Consider the following 21,762-nt stretch of genomic DNA (forward strand, 5'->3'; position numbering starts at 1 on the left):
GGGAGGCATTTTGTGGGGTAATAGATACACTTGGATGCTGCCCTTGTCAGGGCGGGAGCAATCACCAGGGGCACGACAGGGTAGATTTATCCTTAATATTTGGAGATTACTGAACTGGAGAAAAAACCCCGGAGGATGCCCATGGACAAGAGAATGGGTGAGATCTACACAAATTATTTATAGTTTTTTCATCACCATGTCTAAGTTTTATATGGACCAGATGGGATTGACATTATATATTTCTGGTTCCTTCCAATGGGATTTATAAGAGGGTTGCACAGTGTCCTGTTTTAGTGTACTGTTTCCTTAATAAGGTTAGAAGTATTTTGTGCTGACTCCCTCTAGTGCATAGGGAGCTTGCCTATGATGCAATAGGGGTTTATGAGCCGTTTATATTGGACATTGGAGGTACAAAAATTAATTATTTTAAGGATCTAATAAAGGTTATATTTTAAAAGTTTTTCCTCTTGGCTAATATATATATTTTTAAGTAATTTTATGCACTTATTTACACATGTTTTTTCACATTTTTTTTTTACAAATGAGAGATGAATAACATGATTCACAAATGCACTTAATGGATTTTAGCACTATAAAACAATATTTTCTGAAAATATAGAATTTACCTCACATACACTGTCGCTTTAAATCATGTATAGATTGATGTCTGTGTGGAGACAATACCGTGAAGTGTTTTATAACTGCTGAGGTCATATAATCAGAAATATTATTGATCAAAACCTATAAATCATGTTGTCTGGATTTATATGTAGAAGCAACATCTAATAGAATGGTTGGTTGACAACTGCAGAGGTGTGCTCCGTTAGAATATCGGATTAGAATAGGTTAAATAGGTTTTGGCATAGGGGAAAATGGGCGCTATCAGTCTCCTGATTCAGGAGCATGCACTGTGACCTAATGTCCTGAGTTATGGAGAAATAGTCTTCAGTATGGCCGCGAGCATGCACAATAGACCATAGAGTCACTCCCAGATGTCCTTTGCCGATGAACATGCGCTGTAAGATTGAGAGGACGCCAAGAAATAGCGCGGTCATACAGATATCGATCATATGAATGAGGTTAGATTTATATTAAGCAAATGATACACAGGTGATGTGGGATTATGTATTAACACTTGTGGAGCAATATTAATGTATGTATAATGAAATGAAATTATATGATTAATGCTTTGAATATTTATTGTGATTGTGATATGTTTATATGCACTTCTGCACTATATTTCAGCACTTTTCTGAGCATTTTAGTGATAATTGTAATTACTATTAATTTACTTGTATTACCTATATATTGATCACTGGATGCACTATACACTGCTTGAGAAAGTCCCTCAATAGGAACGAAACGTTGCCACTGCCACTTTTGACTATGTGTCAATAAACCACAGCTTTTTATGGAAGATTGGAGTGCTGCCTTTACTTCATGGAATATCTATAAATCTATTTATCTATCCATATATCTATTATCTATCAATATATCTATATATCCATATATCTATTATCTATAAATATATCTATATATCCATATATCTATTATCTATCAATATATCTATATATCCATATATCTATTATCTATCTATCTATAAATCTTTTTATCTATCCATATATCTATCTCTCTATTTATCTAGCTATCTATTATCTATTTATCTATCCATATATCTATTATATATCTATCTATCCATATATCTATTATCTATCTATATATCTATCAATAAATCAATTCATATATCTATTATCTATCTATCTATCCTTATATCTATTAATCTATCTATTATCTATCTAGCTATCTATTATCTCTTTATCTATCTATTCATATATCTATTATATATCTATCTATATATCTATCAATAAATCTATCCATATATCTATTACCTATCTATCCATATATCTATTAATCTATTTATCTATATATTCTTATATCTATTATCTATCTATCTATATTATCTATTTATCTATCTGTTATCTATTCATATATCTATCTATCTATCCATATATCTATTATCTATCTAGCAATATATCTAACTATTATCTATCTACTGTATAACTCTATTTATATATCCATATATCTATCTATATGTAAAAAGAAAGCACAGCAGCACTCCATTATGGCCAAGATACATAAAGACAATAAAAACATTTAATCTAAACTGTGGTTTTACTCAGTAAGCTTTACTTACAAAAAATGGAGGTTCTTGACGCATAAATTGGCCAATTCATGTGTGCCCATCAACCGCTGCAAGGTGACCTCAGTTTTCTTATTACATATTACTATAGGAGGTTGTAATTGCCTCCTGTCTGACCTTGCACTCCTCCCATTAATCAGCAGGTGATGTATATTCTACTCTACCATTCCATTTAAATTGCATGTTTTTTAACCCAGAAGTGACATGTTTTGTCCAAAGTTGTAGGCTTGTAGCCCAAGAGAGACATGTAGGCAGAGTAGTACCTATCAGACCGGAGGTCACCTTGCAGCGGTTGATGGGCACTAGTGTTGAGCGAGCACTAAAATGCTCGGCTGCTCGAAGCTCGGGCCGAGCTCGCCGAGATACTCGGGTGCTCGACCCGAGAAATGAGCCCAATGTTAGTTTATGGGAGACCAGGGCATTTTTGCGGCGGCACCCCCGGCAGTCTGTAGAAAGGATAAAAAGTGCCCAAAACGATAGTGACAGTGCTCAAATGACATGGGGACAGCATGGGGATCGCCCCAGGAAGCATTTCTGACCCCCAGGTCACTGCTGTCAACAACGTGGTCAGAGGTATTAAGCCACTTTTACGGGCTCACAATAAAACGTTCAAAAACGAAACTGAAACTGCTTACCTGTGAAATATGTTAAGGAACATCCTTTTCAGGGTAAAGACTTGTGTATAAGGTAAAATAAATAACCAAAAACAAAAATACTCCTCCACACATTGGGCTATGTTCACAAGTAGCATTTTTTATGCGTTTTTGCACTTTTGTATTGCTTTCAACCGTGACAAATGCATTCACCGGGAAATGTCATTTTAACATTTTACAACCTTATCTGGCCATGTGCTGTGTGACACATGCATACAGTGCTGAAAAGACATGGGAACAGCATGGGGAAGACCCCTTGAAGCATCTCTGACACCCTGATCACTGCCTAAAAATGTGCCCATCAGAAGTGATCCTTGCCGCATCAGAAGATGCAGACTTGCAACTATCCCCGTGCAAGTCCTTGTCCCAGGGCAGTGTTCAATTGTACCTCCCCCATTCCTTGCAATGCAAGCGCAAGTATGCAGCCTGCCACCCACCCCCAGGCTGCAATACCATACTGCTTGCATGCTTGCACTTGAAATTGGGCCTTTCAGGCATGTGGAGGCGGAATCTGGCCACCACGTCATGGCTGCGTCGGCGGCCTGGTATCCATATTCAGTCCCCAGCCGCCCGGCGGCCGGGTGTCCACGCTTGGTCCCCAGCCGCCAGGGGGTGGCCGGGTGTCCATAAACGGTCCCCGGCCACCCCTATTTAAAGGACAGCCTAACCACAAACACGTGGACAAGTGAATGTGGCCAGGGATGGTCCATCTGACTGACGCCGTCACACTGGGTTAATATTGCGGAAGCCGGGACACAGTTGGACACTGGGATGCAACACGTCCTCCAGACATAGAGGTTTGCGGGTCCTGGGTCAATCAGGCTTCAACACAAAGTTCAGAAAGTAGACAGCAGCAGTGGTCGGCCTCCTACACAACGAGTAAATTATTCATGATCATGAGGCCATCCATCTCCTTAGCTTTCTGTTCCTTGGAATGCAAGCGCATGTATGTAGTAGCAGCTAGGCCTGAGGTGGTCAGCGTTTTGGCGCATATCCTACCACCTCCGAGGATTGCTGGATGTTTTCCTGCTACTATCCCAGTTATATGACTCCCGTTAAAACAAAGCTTCAGTTGATGAATGATGGATGAGGTGGTGGCAAAGGAGAGACAGCAGGAGGAACAGGTACCATTCACATCAATATCAGGCCAGTCAGCCACAGATGTCTTGTAGGATATGTTTCTGTACCAAAAGGAGCGGTTCGGCTACACAGTTATTGTTAGAACCCTCCTGTTAGTTTTTTTCTATTTTGCTGGTCACATGACTTTTTGCCTATTTAATCCAGCTCCGCCCTCCTGGCCTTGTTGGACTTCAGTGTTACATTTACTCTTAAGCTAGCCAGGTGCCTTGTACCTTACTCTGTAGTTTGCTTGGTATTTTGACCACTAGTACTTCTGTTTGTTTGTTTGTCTTTGCTCTGCTACAATTTCTGCTAGGAGGTGTCCAACTATATCCCAGTCCTTAGTTCTTGTAGGGACCTCTCCCTTATATCTATAGGTCTGCGTTCAGACTATCCGAGGACTTAGGCGGGTCTGTTCACAAGGAACAGGTCCCCCGCTGCATCGTAGGGAATCAGCTTAGTCCTATTGTAGGGACAGTTTTCCTATCTTTCCTTAGTGTTTGTAGCAGTTCATGTCCAGCCCAAAAATAAAACACTCTAAGGAAAGAAATCCTGATTTCAGCATGGTGTCGGTTCAGGAGTTGGCTCAACGCCTGCAGGGACTGTCTTTGGAGGTGGCCGAGCTCCAGCAACACGTGAGTAGCTGTCCTGGAGCGCATTTTGTCGAACCGAAGGTAGGACTGCCAGATTTTTTTTATGGTAAACGACAAGATTTTTTTTCCTTTAAAAACGCTTGTTTATTATATTTTCATTTAAGACCCAGATCCTCGGGGAATGAATCACAGCGCATTGGGTTTATAATGTCACTTTTGCGCAAAGAACCACAGGGATGGGCCTTTTCTCTACAACCTAATGATCCGTGTTTTAGATCTGTGGAAGATTTTTTTTCTGCTATGGGGTTGTTGTATGATGATCCTGATCGAGTCTCATCTGCTGAAACTGAATTAAGACGTTTGAAGCAGGGGTCAGGTGATGTGGAAAATTATTGTACATACTTCAGAAGATGGTCGGCCGAAGTGGAATGGAATGACTCAGCATTAAAATGTTTGTTTCTTGATGGTCTAGGTGAAAGGGTTAAGGATCTGCTGATTGCCTTCCCAAAACCTGGAACCTTGCAGGACGCAATGCAATTAGCCATACGTTTGGACAGGAGACTGCGTGCTAGGAGTAATGAAGAGAAATCTACTGCTATGGCAGCTCCTAGTTTTCAGAGGGTCTGTTCGGAGGGTGGAGAACCGATGGAAATTGGGGCGATGACACCCCACTCTCAGGAAAAAGACCGCAGGTTTGCTAAAGGATTGTGTTTTTATTGTGGTAAATCTGACCACTTTATTATGAACTGTGTGCTTCGTTTGAACAAAGAAAAAAAAAAAGTGGTCAGTTATGCCCGCATAGCTTGTTTAAACTCAAAAGGAGTATTTCTTTCTGGAAGCACCTCATTCCAGGAGGAGTTGATTGAATTTCGGGTATTTGTGGATTGTGGTTCTACACTCAATGTGATTGATGATGGTTTTTTGGAAAAATTTAAATTAGAATCCAAACATTTGTTATCTCCTATTTCTGTGGTTGCTGTTGATGGCTCTCCCTTGAAAGGTATTACTCACAAGGTTTTTGAATTTCCCCTCACCATTAATGGTATCCACCAAGAGAATTTGGATTTGGCGGTATTAAATCATTTGCCTGCTCCAGTGGTTTTGGGGTTACCTTGGTTAAAATTGCATAATCCTGTACTGGACTGGTCTACCAATGAAATTAAGTCTTGGAGTCCTAAGTGTTATGATAGATGTTGCAACGGTCGCTTGGAAAGGTTTCGGTCCTGAGGATAACTCCTGGGTAAGGGCGGATGATGTCTCTGCTCCTAGACTTGTCGGAGCGTTTCACAGGGGGTTTCCTGATAGACCTGGGCCTGGAGGATCCGGAGGATCCTCATAGAAGAGGGGGTACTGTTAGAACCCTCCTGTTAGTTTTTTCTATTTTGCTGGTCACATGACTTTTTGCCTATTTAATCCAGCTCTGCCCTCCTGGCCTTGCTGGACTTCAGTGTTACATTTACTCTTAAGCTAGCCAGGTGCCTTGTACCTTACTCTGTAGTTTGCTTGGTCTTTTGACCACTAGTACTTCTGTTTGTTTGTTTGTCTTTGCTCTGCTACAATTTCTGCTAGGAGGTGTCCAACTATATCCCAGTCCTTAGTTCTTGTAGGGACCCCTCCCTTATATCTATAGGTCTGCGTTCAGACTAGCCAAGGACTTAGGCGGGTCTGTTCTCAAGGAACAGGTCCCCCGTTGCATCGTAGGGAATCAGCTTAGCCCTATTGTAGGGACAGTTTTCCTATCTTTCCTTAGTGTTTGTAGCAGTTCATAACAGTTATAGGGCATACAGTGAGAGCAATGCCTACCAAAAATTTCGAGGCACTCCAATCCCCCTTGGAAGTGACATGGAGGTCAGAGAGCCTTAACTAAACCGTTTTTTCCATTTATAGCAACTGGGTCTCCTGTACACTGTTGGCCTAAGAAGTGAATGGAAGGCTTTCCAAAAATTATGAGGAACTGCAATGCCCCTTGAAACAGACATGGATTACAGCGTACTAAAAACCTTCTACCCATTATTGGGGAGAGGGACTCCCTTAGTGTTCGCCTATGCATTGAAAAGCAAAAGCTGACTAAAATTAGGAGGAAATGCAATGCCCGTTGGAAGAGTCGTGGAGGTTAGAGTTAATTAAAAACAACATTTCAATGTCCTTGGAAGAGCTGTGGAGTTCAGAGTGGTTTAACAAGATGGTTTTAATGCCCCTTGGAAGAGACGTGGAGTTCAGAGAGGTTTAACAAGATGGTTTTAATGCCTCTTGGAAGAGACGTGGAGGTCAGAGTGGTATAACAAGATGGTTTTAATGCCCCTTGGAAGAGACGTGGAGGTCAGAGTGGTTTAACAAGAAGGTTTTAATGCACCTTGGAAGAGTGGTGGAGGTCACAGTAGCTTAACAAGATGGTTTTAATGCCCCTTGGAAGAGTGGTGGAGGTCACAGTAGCTTAACAAGACGGTTTTAATGCCCCTTGAAAGAGCTGTGGAGTTCAGAGTGGTTTAACAAGACGGTTTTAATGCCCCTTGGAAGAGCTGTGAGGTTCAGAGGGGTTTAACAAGATGGTTTTAATGCCCCTTGGAAGAGACGTGGAGGTCACAGTAACTTAACAAGGCGGTTTTAATGCCCCTTGGAAGAGACGTGGAGGTCACAGTAGCTTAACAAGACAGTTTTAATGCCCCTTGGAAGAGTGGTGAAGGTCGCAGTGGAATAAAAAGACAATATCAATGCCCCTTGGAAGAGTAGTAGCAGTCACAGTAGCTTAACAAGACAGTTGTAATGCCTCTTGGAAAAGCTTTGGAGTTCAGAGTGGTTTAATAAGACGGTTTTAATGCCCCTTGGAAGAGACGTGGAGGTCACAGTAGCTTAACAAGACAGTTTTAATGCCCCTTGGAAGAGTGGTGGAGGTCGCAGTGGAATAAAAAGACAATATCAATGCCCCTTGAAAGAGTAGTAGAAGTCACAGTAGCTTAACAAGATGGTTTTAATGTCCCTTGGAAGAGCTGTGGAGTTCAGAGTGGTTTAACAAGACGGTTTTAATGCCCCTTGGAACAGACGTGGAGGTCACAGTAGCTTAACAAGATAGTTTTAATGCCCCTTGGAAGAGACGTGGAGGTCACAGTAGCTTAACAAGACGGTTTTAATGCCCAATGGAAGAGTGGTGGAGATCGCAGTGGAATAAAAAGACAATATCAATGCCTCTTGGAAGAGTGGTGGAGGTCACAGTAGCTTAACAAGACAGTTTTAATGCCCCTTGGAAAAGTGGTGGAGGTCGCAGTGGAAAAAAAGACAATATCATTGCCCCTTGGAAGAGTGGTGGAGGTCACAGTAGCTTAACAAGACGGTTTTAATGCCCCTTGGAAGAGCTGTGGAGTTCAGAGTGGTTTAACAAGACAGTTTTAATGCCCCTTGGAAGAGAGGTGGAGGTCACAGTTGCTTAACAAGACACTTTTAATGCCCCTTGGAAGAGACGTGGAGGTCACAGTAGCTTAACAAAACGGGTTTAATGCCTCTTGGAAGAGACGTGGAGGTCACAGTAGCTTAACAAGACAGTTTTAATGCCCCTTGGAAGAGTGGTGGAGGTCGCAGTGGAATAAAAAGACAATATCAATGCCGCTTGGAAGAGTGGTGGAGGTCACAGTAGCTTAACAAGATAGTTTTAATGCCCCTTGGAAGAGAGGTGGAGGTCACAGTAGCTTAACAAGACACTTTTAATGCCCCTTGGAAGAGACGTGGAGGTCACAGTAGCTTAACAAAACGGGTTTAATGCCTCTTGGAAGAGACGTGGAGGTCACAGTAGCTTAACAAGACAGTTTTAATGCCCCTTGGAAGAGTGGTGGAGGTCGCAGTGGAATAAAAAGACAATATCAATGCCGCTTGGAAGAGTGGTGGAGGTCACAGTAGCTTAACAAGATAGTTTTAATGCCCCTTGGAAGAGACGTGGAGGTCACAGTAGCTTAACAAGACGGTTTTAATGCCCATTGGAAGAGTGGTGGAGGTCGCAGTGGAATAAAAAGACAATATCAATGCCTCTTGGAAGAGTGGTGGAGGTCACAGTAGCTTAACAAGACAGTTTTAATGCCCCTTGGAAAAGTGGTGGAGGTCGCAGTGGAAAAAAAAGACAATATCAATGCCCCTTGGAAGAGAGGTGGAGGTCACAGTAGCTTAACAAGACGGTTTTAATGCCCCTTGGAAGAGAGGTGGAGGTCACAGTAGCTTAACAAGACACTTTTAATGCCCCTTGGAAGAGACGTGGAGGTCACAGTAGCTTAACAAAACGGGTTTAATGCCTCTTGGAAGAGACGTGGAGGTCACAGTAGCTTAACAAGACAGTTTTAATGCCCCTTGGAAGAGTGGTGGAGGTCGCAGTGGAATAAAAAGACAATATCAATGCCGCTTGGAAGAGTGGTGGAGGTCACAGTAGCTTAACAAGATAGTTTTAATGCCCCTTGGAAGAGACGTGGAGGTCACAGTAGCTTAACAAGACGGTTTTAATGCCCATTGGAAGAGTGGTGGAGGTCGCAGTGGAATAAAAAGACAATATCAATGCCTCTTGGAAGAGTGGTGGAGGTCACAGTAGCTTAACAAGACAGTTTTAATGCCCCTTGGAAAAGTGGTGGAGGTCGCAGTGGAAAAAAAAGACAATATCAATGCCCCTTGGAAGAGAGGTGGAGGTCACAGTAGCTTAACAAGACGGTTTTAATGCCCCTTGGAAGAGCTGTGGAGTTCAGAGTGGTTTAACAAGACGGTTTAATGCCCCTTGGAAGAGAGGTGGAGGTCACAGTAGCTTAACAAGACAGTTTTAATGCTCCTTGGAAGAGTGGTGGAGGTCGCAGTGGAATAAAAAGACAATATGAATGCCCCTTGGAAGAGTGGTAGAGGTCACAGTAGCTTAACAAGACGGTTTTAATGCCCCTTGGAAGAGCTGTGGAGTTCAAAGTGGTTTAACAAGACAGTTTTAATTCCCCTTGGAAGAGACGTGGAGGTCACAGTAGCTTAACAAGACACTTTTAATGCCCCTTGGATGAGACGTGGAGGTCACAGTAGCTTAACAAGACGGTTTTAATGTCCCTTGGAAGAGCTGTGGAGTTCAGAGTGGCTTAACAAGACGGTTTTAATGCCCCTTGGAAGAGCTGTGGAGTTCAGAGTGGTTTAACAAGACGGTTTTAATGCCCCTTGGAACAGACGTGGAGGTCACAGTAGCTTAACAAGACGGTTTTAATGCCCCTTGGAAGAGACATGGAGGTCACAGTAGCTTAACAAGACGGTTTTAATGCCCATTGGAAGAGTGGTGGAGATCGCAGTGGAATAAAAAGACAATATCAATGCCTCTTGGAAGAGTGGTGGAGGTCACAGTAGCTTAACAAGACAGTTTTAATGCCCCTTGGAAAAGTGGTGGAGGTCGCAGTGGAAAAAAAAGACAATATCATTGCCCCTTGGAAGAGTGGTGGAGGTCACAGTAGCTTAACAAGACCGTTTTAATGCCCCTTGGAAGAGCTGTGGAGTTCAGAGTGGTTTAACAAGACGGTTTTAATGCCCCTTGGAAGAGTGGTGGAGGTCATAGTAGCTTAACAAGACCGTTTTAATGCCCCTTGGAAGAGTGGTGGATTTTGCAGTGGAATAAAAAGACAATATCAATGCCCCTTGGAAGAGTGGTGGAGGTCGCAGTGGAATAAAAAGACAATATCAATGCCCCTTGGAAGAGTGGTGGAGGTCACAGTAGCTTAACAAGACAGTTTTAATGCCCCTTGGAAGAGTGGTGGAGGTCGCAGTGGAATAAAAAGACAATATCAATGTCACGGGTGTGTCGCCACGAAGATCGTCACGATTACACAGCCTGACTTCTCGCAGCTGACTTTTTGGTGCTTTGTGTTTTTCGGCAGTGAGGGAGTTAATTCTCTCTCTCTCTGTGCTAGACGAGGTCCAGCCTCGCCCAGCTGCAATCAATGCTGCTGTAGTGAGACTCCTTCAAATGCCTGCTGGTCTGTTAGGGAAGTGTCGGTGAAAGAATTTCATGCAGACTAACAGAGCGGATCGTGGTATTTGGAGTTTCAGAGATAAGTGTATTTGGAGCGTTTTTTCCCTTCCTCGCTTTATCATTTATCTCCTTTCCCGTTGGTGTTCCCTCTGTTGTAGTTGTGTAGTTTTTGTATGCAAGGTGGTTTTGGTTTTTCCCTTGTACTGTCTCGTTCGTCTAAGTACTGTGTGTGGGCATATTATTACTTGTCCCCTTTTGTTGTGATCGGGGTCCTTCTCAGGACTAGATTACTTAGGTGCAGGGATCCTCAGGAGGTAGGGGTTACTCTGGCGGCCTGGACCTCTGTACCTTTAACAGTACCTCCAGGTTGAGGGATTAGTCAGGGCCCCAGCTTAGGGTCAGCTTAGGCCCCCTACCTCCAGTATACAGAGACAGCGTGACATTTTCACCGACCACTTAGTTTTTCTCCAGCTACCATGGATCCAGTAGCCGGTCTAGCTCGGCAGTTGCAGAGTTTGTCCATGGAGCTGGCGGACGTTAGGTCCAAGGTTTTGTATCCTCAGGAGCAAGCCGGACCAGAACCTAAAGTAGCTCTCCCTGACAGGTTCACTGGGGGGCGGGACAAGTTTTTTGTTTTCCGGGAGGCATGCAAGTTGTACTTTCGGCTGCGGCCTCGCTCATCGGGGAGTGAAGAACAAAGGGTGGGAATGGTCATCTCGCTCCTACAAGGGGACCCACAATCTTGGGCGTTCTCTCTTCCCCCGGGCTCCCCGGCTCTCCAGTCAGTGGATAGGTTTTTCGCTGCTCTGGGACTTGTATATGATGACCCAGATCGGATCTCCCTTGCTGAGTCTAAGTTACGTAGGATTCAGCAGGGAGATCGTCCGGCGGAGGAATTCTGTTCGGAGTTCCGTAGGTGGGCCACGGACACCCAGTGGAATGACCCGGCTCTTAGGAGCCAGTTTTTTCAAGGTTTATCCGACAAATTACAGGATGTGTTGGCACAGTATGACTCTCCCGCGTCACTGGAAGCCGCTATGGCCCTTGCTATTCGCGTTGACAGACGGCTTCGGGAGAGGTGCGGGATAACTCTACCCCCTGTGATGACTCCACCTCCTACAAGGTCCCCTCATATGGTTGTTCCCCTGGTCAGTCCAGAGGAGCCTATGCAATTAGGAGGGACATCATTTCGGGGGAGGGGACCGGTGGTGCGCCATAAGACAGGAAGGTGTTTCTTCTGCGGGAGAAAGGGACATTTTATTGGGGGGTGTCCATCCCGTCCCTTGCAGAGTGAAGAGTCGTCGGAAAACTGTTGATCCCAGGTTGTGTGGTGGACGACAATCTGGGAGTAGGTATTTCGTCCCTAGGTTCGTCTCAGTTTCTCGTACCGGCGGAGGTGGTGGTGGGTACGAGAACTGAGAGGATATCTGTTCTTCTGGATAGTGGGGCCGGGGCTAATCTGGTTGATGCTCGGTTTGCCCGGGTTCAAGGTATGCGATTGAGTGAGTTGGCTAAACCCATCCCCATATTCTCGATCGATGCCAGGCCTCTCGGTCAGGGAAGTTTTTTGCAAGCTGTGCATGACGTAAAACTTCAAGTGGGGGCGATACATAAAGAACTGTTGTCTTGCTACGTGTTGGAGGGTCTTCCCACTCCTATAGTGTTGGGCCTTCCTTGGTTAACTAAGCATAACCCGGTTATTAATTGGCAAACCAGAGAGATAAGCCAATGGAGTAAATTCTGTAATAAAAACTGCATGAACACGGTCATCGGTGCGGTTACTCCTTGGGTCTTACCTCCATTTCTGGCGGACTTTGAGGATGTATTCTCGGAGAAAGGGTGTCAGGAACTACCTCCTCATCGCGAGTATGACTGTTCTGTAAAACTGCTCCCTGAGGCCAAGTTACCTAAAGCTAGGTTGTATAACCTTTCTGGTCCTGAGAGGCAGGCCATGAAGGATTATATTTCAGAAAGTCTGGCTAAGGGGCATATTAGACCTTCATCTTCACCGGTGGCTGCGGGGTTCTTCTTTGTTAAGAAGAAAGATGGAGGCCTACGCCCTTGCCTGGATTTCCGTGAACTTAATCGGATTACGGTCCGAGATCCGTATCCGCTCCCACTTATTCCCGATCTCTTTAATCAGATCGTGGGCGCCAAATGGTTCTCTAAGTTGGATCTCAGGGGGGCGTACAATCTGATTAGGATGAAGGAGGGGGATGAGTGGAAGACGGCGTTTAACACTCCGGAGGGGCATTATGAGAACCTTGTCATGCCATTCGGTCTGACTAATGCCCCGGCGGTGTTCCAACACTTTGTTAATGACATTTTTCGCCGCCTGGTGGGACAGTTTGTTGTCATATATCTGGATGATATCTTAATTTACTCGCCGGATCTGGTGTCTCATCAGGAGCACGTTAGGCAGGTGTTACAGATCTTGGGGGATAATAAACTGTATGCCAAATGGGAAAAGTGTGTGTTCGCCGTACAGGAACTCCAGTTTTTAGGCTTCCTGGTTTCAGCGTCCGGTTTTCGTATGGACCCTGGGAAAGTGCGGGCAGTTCTTGAGTGGGATCGGCCAGAGAATCTTAAGGCACTACAACGTTTCCTGGGGTTTGCTAATTATTACCGGAAGTTCATTCGTAATTTCTCGTCCATGGTTAAGCCTCTCACAGACATGACTAAAAAGGGGACGGATTTTTCTAGGTGGTCTGACAAGGCTTGTCAAGCATTCTCCTCCTTGAAAAAATGTTTTGCCTCGGCACCCATACTCATTCAACCTGATGCGTCACAGCCATTCATTGTAGAGGTAGACGCTTCCGAGGTAGGGGTGGGAGCAGTATTGTCACAAGGTTCGTCCCCTGGTAAGTGGCATCCGTGCGCCTTTTTCTCTAAAAAATTGTCGTCCGCTGAGAGGAATTACGATGTCGGCAATAGGGAACTCTTGGCCATTAAGTTAGCTTTTGAGGAGTGGCGCCATTTTTTGGAGGGGGCAGTCCATCCGGTCACCGTCATCACCGATCACAAGAACCTGCTATATCTGGAGTCCGCGAAACGTCTGAATCCCAGACAAGATAGGTGGTCATTGTTTTTTACCAGGTTTAATTTTGTCGTTACATATCGTCCTGGGTCAAAAAATGTAAAGGCGGATGCCTTATCTCGTAGTTTCCCTGGGGCCGGGAATACGGACGACCCGATTCCTATCCTTCAGGAGGGGGTGGTGGTTTCGGCAGTATGCTCTGAGCTGGAGGAGGAGGTATTGGAGGCTCAGGGGGACGCCCCTGTTGGACCTCCGGGGAGACTGTTTGTTCCAGATCAGTTGCGACAAAAGGTGATCGAGGCACACCATAACTCAGTTTTTGCAGGACACCCGGGGAGTAAAGCAACTGTGGATCTCCTCTCGCGTCGGTTTTGGTGGCCTAACTTACATAAGGAGGTGGTAACTTTTGTCGCGTCCTGTGGGGTTTGTGCGCGCTCTAAGACCTCACATACCCGTCTGTCTGGGGCCCTCTTACCTTTGAAGATCCCGGAGCGTCCTTGGACTCATCTGTCTATGGACTTTATTACGGACCTCCCTCCGTCTTCGGGTAAAACGGTCATACTCGTTGTAGTGGACAGGTTCAGCAAGATGGCACATTTTATCGCTCTTCCTGCTCTCCCTAATGCTAAAACTCTTGCGCAGGTGTTCATTGGGGAGATTGTGAGGCTTCACGGGGTACCCTCCGAGGTGGTGTCTGATCGGGGGTCTCAGTTTGTGTCCAAGTTCTGGAAGGCGTTTTGTGCACGGCGGGGGATGCATTTGTCGTTCTCATCGGCTTTTCATCCTCAGACCAATGGTCAGACGGAACGAATGAACCAGAGCTTGGAGACATATCTCCGGTGTTTTGTGTCAGAGAACCAGGAGGACTGGGCTTCTTTCTTACCTCTGGCAGAGTTTGCTCTTAATAATAGGCGGAGCGAGTCCACTGGTAAGTCCCCGTTTTTTGGGGCATATGGTTTTCACCCCCAGTTTTGTACTTTCAGTAGGGGGGGCTCTTCGGGGGTTCCTGAGGAGGAACGATTTTCCTCATCACTCGCTTCAGTATGGAGAGGGGTACTGAATAATCTGAGTACTATGGGGAACCGTTACAAACGTATGGCTGACAGGAGGAGAGTGTCTGGTCCGGACCTAAGTGTGAACGATCGGGTATGGTTGTCTACCAGGAATATAAAACTTAAGGTTCCCTCCTGGAAACTGGGTCCCAGGTAGAGATGAGCGTTGTTCTACTCGAACTGTTCGCCAATCTCAAATTCGAGCTGTTTTGGGCGGTGTTCGAGCCGGTCGGCGAACACGAACAATTTGAGAAAAATTCGGCTGTTCGAGGTTATGTTCGATAACTGTTCGTGCACCAAAATCATAACTGGATTTTTTCTCAGTAATGATGAAAATTAATGTTAATACGCAGTTTGAGTGTACAGCGGGGCGGGGGGAGGGGCAGGGGATGGATCTCTGCAGGAACAATGAAGATCTCCATTTTTTTTTCTCTTTCCCGCATTTGCAGTGGGGAGGTGCAATCTGTCAGCCTATCAGCAGCGCACACACGGAGCGAAGTGCTTTTTTTCACACAAGCAAGGGCATGTGTGATTGGCAGTGTATGTCACATGTCCTTGCCCTATAAGACCAAGCCATTTTCCCCGTCGCCACCATTTTCTCACTGCTGCAGCTGCGTGTTAGACGGCACCGCTGTTGCTGTGTGCGCTATACCTTGTTAATTTCAAGCCAATTTTCGCACAAATATACAGATAGCTTGGGAGTAGGGAATAGTTGTGATTGCAGTCCTTTTAAGGACTAGGTTACAGCATTTCCTACGACTTTTATCAGGCAGGTCTGTGCTCTTAAATAGATAGATTGTGGGAGTAAAGACTAATTGTAATTGGAGTCCTTTTCAGGACTAGGTTACATCAGTTCCTATCAGTTTTTGCCAGGCAGGTCTGTGCCAGTGCTGTGCAAGTTTTTTTCACAGCATTTGGCTGAATCTAGCAAAGCTAATCCTTTTTGGCCTATTGCAGAGTGTGTTAGTCAGTGGAGTAGCCTATCTGTGTTGCAAGATATACCACCTGTGTATAGAATACCAATTTTTTTACTGCACCTAGTGAAGTAAAATCTTTTGGGCATAGCATCATTCTATTAGTCCATCTATACTGACCTCCATCAGGTTGCAAACTGAATATAATTTTTTTCTGCATCTAGCTCTGAAAAAATATTTGGGCTTCTAGCAGTGTGTGGGACTTGGTCTATTAGTCCATCTATACTGACCTCCATCAGGTTGCAAATTAAAAATAATTTTTTTCTTCATTTAGCTCTGAAAAAATATTTGGGCTTCTAGCAGTGTGTGGGACTTGTTCTATTAGTCCTTCTATACTGACCTCCAGCAGGTTGCAAATTGAATATAATTTTTTTCTGCATCTAGCTCTGAAAAAATATTTGGGCTTCTAGCGGTGTGTGGGACTTGGTCTATTAGTCCATCTATACTGACCTCCATCAGGTTGCAAATTAAAAATAATTTTTTTCTGCATCTAGCTCTGAAAAAATATTTGGGCTTCTAGCAGTGTGTGGGACTTGGTCTATTAGTCCATCTATACTGACCTCCATCAGGTTGCAAATTAAAAATAATTTTTTTCTTCATTTATCTCTGAAAAAATATTTGGGCTTCTAGCAGCGTGTGGGACTTGTTCTATTAGTCCATCTATACTGACCTCCATCAGGTTGCAAATTAAAAATAATCTTTTTCTGCATCTAGCTCTGAAAAAATATTTGGGCTTCTAGCAGTGTGTGGGACTTGGTCTATTAGTCCATCTATACTGACCTCCATCAGGTTGCAAATTAAAAATAATTTTTTTCTGCATCTAGCTCTGAAAAAATATTTGGGCTTCTAGCAGTGTGTGGGACTTGGTCTATTAGTCCATCTATACTGACCTCCATCAGGTTGCAAATTGAATAAAAAAAATTTCTGCATCTAGCTCTGAAAAAATATTTGGGCTTCTAGCGGTGTGTGGGACTTGGTCTATTAGTCCATCTATACTGACCTCCATCAGGTTGCAAATTAAAAATAATTTTTTTCTGCATCTAGCTCTGAAAAAATATTTGGGCTTCTAGCGGTGTGTGGGACTTGGTCTATTAGTCCATCTATACTGACCTCCATCAGGTTGCAAATTAAAAATAATTTTTTTCTGCATCTAACCCAGCCAATAGTTTTGGCCTAATACCACAGTTTGGCCACTCAGCTCTGCTCGGTTACCATCCATTGTTTTTTTGTGCAAACAACTCCAGAGTTGTGAATTAGTTAACCACCAAAATGAGTGGAAAAAGGCCTGCTGCTGGTGGAAAGGGGAATAGGCGTGTTGGGAAGGGGAAAAAAGGTTGTGTCCGTGGGGTAGGTGCAGAAGAAAGACCATCTTCCAGCCAAACTAAAATGTCTACTTCTTTTAGCGGACAATGTGATAAGATCCCTTTCTTACGGCCACGCCAATCGCTACAAATTCCAGATGAGGCACAAAAACAGCAGGTGCTTCAACGGATATCAAGTGCTCCTTTAAGTGGGCTCTCCTCCACATCAACTTCAACATCACAAATACTCCAGTCCTCAAAGGTGTCACCCAAATCGCACTTGCTTCCTCACAGCTCCCAAATCTCCAGCTGCCCGTCTGAGTATGAGGTAGAACAGATGGTTGAGTCTGCAGAGCTGTTTACTCATACTATAGCCTGGGAATCAGAGGTCGACTCCAGCGCTTCTGTGAATCCAGACGAGGAAATGATCTGCACTGATGCCCAGAATCTTTATGAGTCGGATTCAGGACCAGACGCAGAAGGTTCTGACCATAATGTAGACCCTCATTCCCAAACTGTAACTCCTGTTGGTGGAGACAATGAGGAAGACGATGATAAGACTCAAATACCTGATTGGAGCGACAACTTTAGTTTTTTGTCAGGGCAGGAACAGGTTGGCTCTGAGGACGACGGGTGTGATAACGCACAGGGTGATGATGATGAGGTCGGAGATCCCACTTACTGTCAACCCACAGTCAGCCAAGAGATGAGGTCAGCAGAGGAGGTGGAGGAAGATGCTAGTGACGACGAGGTCAGGTTGCGCCTTCCTGGACAGAGACGTAGTACTGGAAGCACGTCAACAACTGCATCCTCAAACACAACTCTGCCTCTCACCACAAGTCGTGGTGGCTCTTCAGGTCGCATGGGTGCTAAGCCTTGCATAGCCTGGGCATTTTTTCAGATCGATAAAGATGACCCAACTCGTGTTATCTGTAACATTTGTCAGCAAAAGCTAAGTAGAGGCCAAAAAATACATAGTTTGAGTACTTCATGCATGAACCGGCACATGGACATGAAGCATAAGTTGCAGTGGGAAGCTCAGTGTGCTACAATGCGGTCTAGCCGGCCGGGCCAACCACCGTCTGCCATATCTTGTGCATCCGCGGCCTCTTCATCCTCTGTGACTGGGGGGACAGCAGTCACACCTGTTTTGGGGCGCAGACCTGCCACCTCTTTACCCGCAACAGCCAGCGTGATTGGCAGGTCATCATTTTCTTTGGAGGTGGTAACACCAGCTGGTGTTGAGCGCTGTCCGACATCGATAGCACCACCTTTGGATCAAGGCAACCTAACATGTCCGCCTGCATCTTCCTCACAGACCGGCAGTTTGCCGGGGACACCCTTATCAACCCCGTCTAAGCACAATAGCCAGCCCTCGGTCCCTCAGATGTGGACAAGTAAAAGACCATTTCCTCCTAGCCATGAGAAAGCTAAGAGGTTGAATTTCACCATCTGCAAGCTCTTGGCTACAGAAATGCTGCCTTTCCGCCTGGTGGACACAGAGGATTTTCGAGACCTTATGTCCGTCGCAGTGCCCCAGTACCAGATGCCCAGTCGGCACTACTTCTCAAAGAAAGGTGTGCCTGCGCTCCACCAGCATGTCGCACACAACATCACCGCTTCTTTGAGAAACTCTGTGTGTGACAGGGTGCATTTCACCACAGACACTTGGACGAGTAGGCATGGACAGGGGCGTTACATGTCGCTGACTGGGCACTGGGTAACTATGGTGACAGCAGGACAAGGGGCTGCTGTCCAAGTCTTGCCGTCCCCACGAGTTGTGCGTCAATCCTCTTTATGTCATTTTTCCTCCACTGCTTCTGCCTCCTCAACCTCCTCTCGGTCTTCCACCTGCACCCAAAGCCTGTCTGGTCATGCCACAAGCTTTCTAACTGCGCAGAAGGGATCCTGCACACCTCCTTACTATGCTGGCAGTAGGGCTCAACGTCATCAGGCGGTTTTTACATTGAAATGTCTGGGAAATGTGAGTCACACAGCTGAGGAGTTGTGGTCAGCTCTGGAGAACCAATTTCATAAATGGTTGTCTCCACTGGACCTGAAACCAGGGAAGGCCGTGTGCGACAATGCTGCAAACCTGGGTGCGGCCCTTCGCCGGGGCAATGTCACACACGTGCCTTGTATGGCTCACGTGTTGAACCTGGTTGTCCAGCAATTTTTAGCCCACTATCCCAGACTAGATGGCCTTCTGCAGAGGGCACGGTCGCTGTGTGCTCACTTCCGCCGTTCGCATCCCGCAGCTCAGCGACTTACATCTCTACAGAAGTCGTTGGGCCTGCCACTTCACCGGCTAAAATGCGATGTGCCTACCCGGTGGAATTCAACTCTGCACATGTTGCAGCGACTGTGGCAGCACCGACAAGCCCTGGTGCAATACGTTCTGACGTATAGCCTGGGCCAACGAGATTCAGAGGTGGGGCAAATCACGCTGGAGGAGTGGTCTCAGATCAGGGACCTATGCACCCTTCTGCACAGTTTTGAAATGGCGACGAAGATGTTTAGTGCTGACGATGCCATTATCAGCATGACTATTCCGGTGATTTACATGCTGGAGCACATGTTAAACAGAATTCGGAGTCAGGTGGTGGCACAAGAGGAGGTGGAGGAAGTAGAGGAGGAGGAGTTGTATGCGGAAGGGCTAACATCTGCAAGGTCCAGACGGTCGGCAGCACCAAGGCGGCAGGCATGTGAGGGTGGGGGAGATGATTTTACCAGGGCGCATGGTAGCAGCCAAACTAGTGAGGAAGGTGCAGGAGCCCAGGAAGAAGTGGAGGACGAACTGATGGAAGACTCATCAGATGAGGGAGACCTTGATCACATTTCTGTTGTGCGAGGTTGGGGGGAGAGGACAGAGGAAGGAAGCATGATTGCTACCTCGCCACCAACACAACAGGGACTTGGTGCTCCTGGATGCGCAACACACATGAGTGCCTTCTTGCTGCACTACCTGCAACATGACCCTCGAATTGTGAGAATTAGAAATAATCCTGACTACTGGGTTGCCACACTGTTAGATCCCCGGTACAAAAGTAAATTTGCAGAAATTATTCCTGCCATAGAAAGGGATGCACGCATGCAGGAGTATCAGCAGAGACTGTTGCAGAATCTTACATGTGCTTTTCCACAAAATACCAGTGGTGCACGTAGTGAATCTCACAGTTCCAACTTGCCAACCGTGGGACCGTCAAGTGTTCAGCACTCAAACCGTAACAGAACCACAGTATCTGCTGGTAACATCAATTTTGCGGAATCATTTCACCACTTTTTTAGCCCATCCTTTGCAAGGCCACAGGAGACAAGAAGTCTGACACATAGTCAACGCCTAGAGACGATGGTACAGGAGTATCTTCAAGTAAACATTGAAGCCACGACTGTGTCACTGGACCCTTGCTCTTTTTGGGCTTCCAATCTGGATAAATGGCCGGAGCTAGCCACTTACGCCTTGGAGATCTTGTCATGCCCCGCAGCCAGCGTTCTGTCTGAACGTGTGTTCAGCGCTGCTGGTGGTGTGCTGACAGATAAGCGCACGCGGCTCTCCACTGATAATGTAGACAGACTCACGTTCATAAAGATGAACAAATCATGGATCCGAAACGACTTTTCTACCCCTGTGTCATCCTGGGGAGAGTAAAAGCTTGATGATTGGTTAAAATCACCCTACCAACCGTTTTAAGCTTTCAAATTACTAATCATGTTTATCTGTATCTTGACTGGAAAATAATTTGGGCTTTGTAGCAGTGTGCAGCACTGATCCTATTAGGCCATCTATAATAAGCTTCACCAGATTTAAAATTAAAAATAATTTTTAGCTGCATCTAGCCCGGAAAATAATTTTGGGGCTCCGAGATGCGCAAGACACATAAGTGCCTTCTTGCTGCACTACCTGCAGCATGACCCTCATATTGTCAGAATTCGAAGTAATCATGACTACTGGGTTGCCACACTCTTAGATCCCCCAAACTTTTCGATCAACCTTTTCATTTTAATAAAGACCAAAAAAATGGTCATTTTTGAAATTATAAGCATTAGCAGGTTGTTAGAAACTGAAATCAAACAGTTTTCAACTCAAAACTTTATTCTAGGTGATGTTACATTTTCACATAGGACCCCTTGTTCGAAAGGAGCTTCTGAACTCTCTCGTCCATTGAATTTGTCAGGTTTTGGATGGTTTCTGCTTCAATTGTTTTGCATGAGGACAGAATACCCTCCCAGAGCTGTTGCTTAGATGTGAACTGCCTCCCGCCATCATAGACACTCCTTTTAATGATGCTCCAAAGGTTCTGAATGGGGTAGAGGTCAGGGGAGCATGGGGGTCACACCATAAGTTTGTCCCCTTTTATGCCCATATCAGTCAGAGATGCAGATGTTTTATGTGCAGCATGAGATGGTGCATTATCATGCAGAAAAATGATCTTGCTGTGAAATACACGGTTCTTCTTCTTGAACCATGGCAGGAAGTGCTGTTTGAGAAAATCCACATACATTATGGAGTTCATCTTTAGCGCCTTCAGGGATCCTAAAGGGGCCGACAATCTCTCTCCCCATGATTCCAGCCCAAAACATTACTCCACCTCCTCCTTGTTGGCGCTGTAGCCGTGTTTGCGTGGGGTGTCCATCAACCAGCCATCCTCCACTCCATTCATCTGGACCATCGAGCGCTGCACGGCACTCATCCGTGAACAAAACAGTTTTGAAATCAGTCTTCATGTAATGTTTGGCCCACTGGAGCCGTTTCTGCTTGTGTGAAGTGGATAGAGGAGGTCGACAGGATGGCATATGCACAGCTGCAAACCTCTGAAGGACCCTGCATCTTGTTGTTCGGGGGACGTTGGAGGCACAAGCAGCTTCAAAAA

The sequence above is a fragment of the Phyllobates terribilis genome, unplaced genomic scaffold, assembly GCF_046119375.1.
Source record: "Phyllobates terribilis strain yellow unplaced genomic scaffold, ASM4611937v1 Scaffold_2__4_contigs__length_985480577, whole genome shotgun sequence".
Taxonomy (NCBI): Eukaryota; Metazoa; Chordata; class Amphibia; order Anura; family Dendrobatidae; genus Phyllobates; species Phyllobates terribilis.